The sequence below is a fragment of the Hemitrygon akajei genome, unplaced genomic scaffold, assembly GCF_048418815.1.
Source record: "Hemitrygon akajei unplaced genomic scaffold, sHemAka1.3 Scf000154, whole genome shotgun sequence".
Lineage (NCBI taxonomy): Eukaryota > Metazoa > Chordata > Chondrichthyes > Myliobatiformes > Dasyatidae > Hemitrygon > Hemitrygon akajei.
Window position 1 is genome coordinate 662,445 of NW_027332040.1, and position 7,689 is coordinate 670,133.

The window sequence follows — 7,689 nt, forward strand, 5'->3', positions numbered from 1 at the left end:
CTATCATCCAGATTACTGATATAGAAGACAAACAACAACAGATCAAGCACTGATCCCTATGACACACAACTAGTCACAGGCCTCCAGTCAGAGAGGCAACCATCTGCTACCATACTCTGGCTTCTCCCAAAGCCAGTGTCTCGTCCAATTTACTATCTCATCTTGAATGCTGAGTGACTGAACCTTCTTGACCAACCTCCCATATGAGACTTTGTCAAGTGCCTTGCCGAAGTCCATGTAGACAACATCCACTGCCTTGCCTTCATCCAATTTCCTGATAACTTCCTCGAGAAACTCTATAAGATTGGTGAGCCATGAACTACCAAGCACAAAGCCATGTTGTCTATCCTTAATCAATTCACATCTATCCAAATACTTATATATCCATTTCCTGCACATAAGTTCCAATAACTTTCCCCCTACTGATGTCAAGCACACCAATGTACAATTTCTTAGTTTATTTTTAGAGCCTTTCTTGAACAGCGGAACAACATTCGTTGTCCTCCAATCCTCCAGTACCTCACCTGTCACTAAGGATGATTTAAATATCTGTGCTTGGGCCCCGACAACTTCTGCACTTGTCTTCCAAAGGGTCCGAGGGAACAATTTGTCAGGCCCTGGGGATTTATCCATGGCAATTTGCCTTCAGACGGCAAATACCTCCACCTCTGTAATCTGTACAGGGTCCATGAAGTTGATGCTGCTTTGCCTCACTTCTATAGACTCTGTGTCCACCTCCTGAGTAAATACGAATGCAGAAAAAATCTCCCCCATCTATTTTGTCTCCTCATACCGATTACCATTCTGATTTTGCAAAGGATTAATTTTTTCCCTTGAAATCTTTTTGCACTTAACATATCTGCAGAATCCATGAGGATTCTCCTTCACCTTGTCTGCTGGGGCAACCTCATGCCTTCTTTCATCAGTGTTCACTTGAATTTCCTGTACTTCATAAGTACCCCATTTGTTCCTATCTGCCTGTACCTGGTATGCACCTCCTTTTTATTGATCTGGGAGATGAAAGCCAAACGGGTGATAGAGCTGCATGGTGAGAGGTGGGGCATGGGGGGTTAAACTAACGTCCCAGGGGGAATGGATGCCTGAATAACAGAACAGATAGTGGAGGTGTTGTGGAGACAGGTGTTGTTCAGACCTCAGACAAGGTCAGGAATGAAAAACGTTGAGCATGTTGCAGTGAATATGCTGAACCCTGTATATAACCATATAACCATATAACAATCACAGCACGGAAACAGGCCATTCCGGCCCTCCTAGTCCGTGCCGAACTCTTAATCTCACCTGGTCCCACCTACCCGCACTCAGCCCATAACCCTCCACTCCTTTCCTGTCCATATACCTATCCAATTTTACCTTAAATGACACAACTGAACTGGCCTCTACTACTTCTACAGGAAGCTCATTCCACACAGCTATCACTCTCTGAGTAAAGACATACCCCCTCGTGTTTCCCTTAAACTTTTGCCCCCTAACTCTCAAATCATGTCCCCTCATTTGAATCTCCCCTACTCTCAATGGAAACAGCCTATTCACGTCAACTCTATCTATCCCTCTCAACATTTTAAATACCTCGATCAAATCCCCCCTCAACCTTCTACGCTCCAATGAATAGAGACCTAACTTGTTCAACCTTTCTCTGTAACTTAAGTGCTGAAACCCAGGTAACATCCTAGTAAATCGTCTCTGCACTCTCTCTAATTTATTGATATCTTTCCTATAATTCGGTGACCAGAACTGTACACAATATTCCAAATTTGGCCTTACCAATGCCTTGTACAATTTTAACATTACATCCCAACTTCTGTACTCAATGCTCTGATTTATAAAGGCCAGCGTTCCAAAAGCCTTCTTCACCACCCTATCTACATGAGACTCCACCTTCAGGGAACTATGCACTGTTATTCCTAGATCTCTCTGTTCCACTGCATTCCTCAATGCCCTACCATTTACCCTGTATGTTCTATTTGGATTATTCCTGCTAAAATGTAGAACCTCACACTTCTCAGCATTAAACTCCATCTGCCAACGTTCAGCCCATTCTTCTAACCGGCATAAATCTCCCTGCAAACTTCGAAAACCCACCTCATTATCCACAACACCTCCTACCTTAGTATCATCAGCATACTTACTAATCCAATTTACCACCCCATCATCCAGATCATTTATGTATATTACAAACAACATTTGGGCCCAAAACAGATCCCTGAGGCACCCCGCTAGTCACCGGCCTCCATCCCGATAAACAATTATCCACCACTACTCTCTGGCATCTCCCATCTAGCCACTGTTGAATCCATTTTATTACTCCAGCATTAATACCTAACGACTGAACCTTCTTAACTAACCTTCCATGTGGAACTTTGTCAAAGGCCTTGCTGAAGTCCATATAGACTACATCCACTGCCTTACCCTCGTCAACATTCCTCGTAACTACTTCAAAAAATTCAATAAGGTTTGTCAAACATGACCTTCCACGCACAAATCCATGCTGGCTACTCCTAATCAGATCCTGTCTATCCAGATAATTATAAATACTATCTCTAAGAATACTTTCCATTAATTTACCCACCACTGATGTCAAACTGACAGGTCTATAATTGCCAGGCTTACTTCTAGAACCATTTTTAAACAATGGAACCACATGAGCAATACGCCAATCCTCCGGCACAATCCCCGTTTCTAATGACATCTGAAAGATCTCCGTCAGAGCTCCTGCTATCTCTACACAAACTTCCCTCAAGGTCCTGGGGAATATCCGGTCAGGACCCGGAGATTTATCCACTTTTAAATTTCTTAAAAGCGCCAGTACTTCCACCTCTTTAATTGTCATAGGTTCCATAACTTCCTTACTTGTTTCCCACACCTTACACCATTCAATATCCTTCTCCTGAGTGAATACCGAAGAGAAGAAATCGTTCAAAATCTCTCCCATCTCCCTCGGCTCCACACATAGCTGACCACCCTGATTCTCTAAGGGACCAATTTTATCCCTCACTATCCTCTTGCTTTTAATATAACTGTAGAAGCCTTTCGGATTTACTTCCACCTTATTTGCCAAACCAAACTCGTAACTTCTTTTAGCTTTTCTAATCTCTTTCTTAAGTTTCCTTTTACATTCTTTATATTCCTCGAGCAATTCCTTTACTCCATGCTGCCTATATCTATTGTAGACATCCCTCTTTTTTCAAACCAAGTTTCTAATATCCCTCGAAAACCATGGTGCTTTCAAACCTTTAACCTTTCCTTTCAACCGAACAGGAACATAAAGATTCTGTACCCTCATAATTTCACCCTTAAATGACCTCCATTTCTCTATTACATCCTTCCCATAAAACAACTTGACCCAATCCACTCTCTCTAATTCCCTGTGCATCTCCTCAAAGTTAGCCTTTCTCCAATCAAAAATCTCAACTCTAGGTCCAGTCCTGTCCTTCTCCATAACTATATTGAAGCTAATGCTATTGTGATCACTGGACCCGAAGTGCTCCCCAACACATACATCTGTCAGCTGACCTATCGCATTCCCTAACAGGAGATCCAACACTGCCCCATCTCTAGTCGGTACTTCTATGTATTGTTGCAAAAAACTATCCTGCACACATTTCACAAACTCTAAACCATCCAGCCCTTTTACAGAATGAGCTTCCCAATCTATGTGTGGAAAATTAAAATCTCCCACAATCACCACCTTGTGTTTACTACAAATATCTGCTATCTCCTTACACATTTGCTCTTCCAACTCACGCTCCCCATTAGGTGGCCTATAATACACTCCTATCAGTGTTACTACACCTTTCCCATTCCTCAATTCCACCCAAATAGCCTCCCTAGAGGAGCTCTGTAATCTATCCTTCCAAAGCACCACCATAAGATTTTCTCGGACAAGCAATGCAACACCTCCTCCTCTGGCCCCTCCTACTCTATCACACCTGAAGCAACTAAATCCAGGAATATTTAGTTGCCAATCACACCCTTCCTGCAACCATGTTTCACTAATAGCTACAACATCATAATTCCAGGTATCAATCCACACTTTAAGCTCATCCACCTTTCTTACAATGCTCCTAGCATTAAAATAGATACATTTAAGATACTCTCCACCTCCTCCTCTCTTTTCATCCCTAGCAATGCATTCAAATTTATTATCCTTTTCTTTCTTCTCCCCTACAACTTCGGGCTGAGCGCATCCCTTCTCCATCGCCTGCCTTTCCTCCCTCACACACTGTCTACTTACTTGCTCTACTGGTGAACTAACCTCCTCTCCCATAGTTTGCTCAAATTGATTTCCACCCCCCCATCTTACTAGCTTAAAGTCTGCCCTGTAGCCCTAACAAACCTCCCCGCTAGGATATTGGTCCCCCCAGGATTCAAGTGTAACCCGTCCTTCTTGAACATGTCACGCCTGCCCCAGAAGAGGTCCCAATGGTCCAGAAACTTGAATCCCTGCCCCCTGCTCCAATCCCTCAACCACGCATTCATCCTCCACCTAATTCCATTCCTACTCTCACTGTCATATCTCAATGTAAGGAGCAGCGTAGGAAAGGCGGATGTGTTCAGGGCATGGATCAACACCTGGAATTATGACACTAGGATACGGCAACTGTGGACTGGGACAGGCTCCTTTATGGCAAAGGTGTGCTTGGTAAATGGCAGGCCTTCAAAGTGAAATTTTGAAAGTGCAAAGTGGGTATGTGCTTCTCAGAATAAAAGGTAAAGATAGAAACTGTAGGGAACCTTGGATTTCAAGAAATACTGAGACCCTGGTGAAGCACAAAATGGAGTTGTATAACAGGGATAGGCAGGTAGGTTGTTACGGAGTATAAGCAATGCAAGAGAACACATAATAAATAAATCAGGATGACTAAAAGAAGGCATGAGGTTGCTGTCGCAAAACAGATGAAGGATAATCATCAGGGATTCCAGAGATAGATTAAGAGCAAAAGGATTACAAGGCACAAAGTGGGTCCTCTGGAAGACCAGAATGGCAATCCACGTGTGGAACCAAAGCAGATGGGGAGATGTTAAATATGTTTTCATCTCTATTTTCTCAGGAGATGGACACAGGGTCTATGGGAGTGTGGAAAAGGACATGACATGGTGCTCCCTCGGACCCTACAGGAGGCAAGTGCAGAAATTGTCGGGCCCCTAGCAGAGATAACCAAATCATCCTTAGTGAACGGGGGGTGGGGGGAGGGTGGTTATCAGAGGGTTGTAGGATAGCCAAAGTTATTTCACTGTTCAACATAGAACATTGAAATCCACAGCATATTCCAAACCATTCAGCCCACAATGTTGTGCCAACCATGCAACTTACTCTAGAAACTGCCTAGAGTTTCCCTCGCGCAGAGCCCTCTGTTTTCTAAGCTCCATGTACCTGTCTAAGAGGCTGTTTAATGACCCTATTGTATCTGCCTCAACCACCACTGCTGGCAGTGCATTCCACCCACACACCACTCTCTATGCAAAAACTTACCCCTGACTTTCCCTCGGTATCTATTTCCAAGCGCCTTAAAATTATGCCCCCTCCTGTTAGCCATTTCAGCCCTGGGAAAAGCCTCTGACTATCCACACGATCAATGCCCCTCATCATCTTATGCACCTAAACAAGGCTCTAAGCATAAACAAGGAAACTATACATTGTTTTGAGGATTTGTTGAAAGTATGCAAAATTATGAGGGTACAGATAGGGTAAAGGCAAGCAGGTTTTTTCCACTGAGGTTGGGTGGGACGACAACCAGAGGTGATGGGTAAGTGAGGAAGGTGAAAATTTAACGGGAACATGTGGGAAAGCTCTTCACTGAATCGATTGTGAGAGTGTGGAATGAGATGCCAGCACAGTGGTGCATGTGAGCTCGATTTCACCATTTAAGTGAAGTTTGGATAGGCACCTGGATGGTAGGGGTATGGAGGGCTATCGTCCCAGTGCAGGTCATTGCATCAGACAGCTTAAATGTTTTCAGCATTGTCTAGATGGGACATATCAGAATCAGAATCAGAATCAGACTTTAATCGCCAAGTACCTATGCGCATACAAGGAATTTACTTCCGGCAGATGTTGTCTCTCTGCTCATAACAATAATAATGATAAATATAAATGAAAATATAGATTATACATACAGGTAGTGCAATCCAAGTAATAGTTAGCCGACAGTTAGCCGGCAGTTAACTGTTCAGCAAAGTGACCGCAGTAGGGAAAAAACTTCTCCAGTGCCTATTAGTCTTAGTCTGGAGGGATCTGAAGCGCCTACCAGACAGAAGCAGATCAAACAGTCCGTGCGCAGGATGGGAGGAGTCCTTTATGATGTTCCCCGCCCTCTTCTTCTGTTTCTGCACTGAACTTCTCCAGGTTTCTATGACAGAGAAGCTGGACAAAATTGATTGGAAGGGGAAACTGGTAGGAATGACGATGGAGCAGCAATGGCTGGAGTTTCCGGGAACAATTTGGGAGGTGCATGGTAGATACATCCCAATGAAGCATTAGAATGGCAGGAGGACACAACCATGGCTGAAATGAGAAGTCAAAGCCAACATAAAAGCCAAAGAGAGGGTAAATAATAGAGCAAAAAATATTGGGAAGCTTTTACAAACTAACAGGTCTGAACAACATCCATCTGGTGTCAAGAAGACAACCTCTCCCTCAATGTCACAAAAACTAAAGAGCTGGTTGTGGATTACAGAAGGAATGGAGACAGGGTAAACCCCTTTGCTGTTGAGAGGGTGAACAGCTGTACCGAGGAAGAAGAGCCCAAAGGATACTGGGGACCCAATTCACCACAACCACAAACTGTTCCTGCTGCTACCATCCAGGAAACAGTACCACAGCAAAAGGACCAACGGGCTCTGGGAGAACATCTTCCACCAGCCCATCAGACTGATTAATTGATTTCTATGTTATATTGACTGTCCTAAGTGCAAACTATTTATTATGAATTACTACAAATTACACATTGCACATTTAGATGGAGACATAACCAACAGATTTCTACTCCTCATGTATATGAAGGATGTATGTAATAAATTCAATTCAATTCACCCTTTCCACTATCTGTTCTCTCATTCTGGCTCCCATTCCCCCTACAACTTATTTTAACCACATCAGCCCCCCCTCCCCCGACACTAGCTGTCGTAAGCCTTACCACAAAGGTATTAGTCCCCTTCTTGTTCTGTTCCCCTAAATAACGAATCCTCTATCAACCCTTTGAATGACCTCTGCCAGGTAATCCACCCCCCGCCCAACCAGTTTCTAAAGTGGTCTACCTGTTGTTGTGGGGTTGACCACAAGAGTACTCTGTGAGGGCTGTTTAACCTCATTCCCCTTCCTGACTCTCACCCAGTTTCCTGTGTCCTGCACCTTGGGTGTAACTCACCTCTCTTCATATCATATCTATCACCTCCTCCAACTCCTTGGATGATCCGGAATTCATCCATTTCCAGCTCCAACTCCTTAAGTGCAGGGTTACAAGCTGCATCTGGATGCACATCTTGTAGGTGAGGGCAACAGGGACAATGGAGGTCTCCCCACCTTCCCACCAATGTCCCCTCTAATTTCTAATGACCAGTGTGCACATGAAGCCTGTATTGTGCATTTTTTTAATCCAGTGTCAACATGTGCACAGTGAATTTTATATAGAGAGGTATTCATTTTAACAGCTAGCAAATCACTGTCGATAG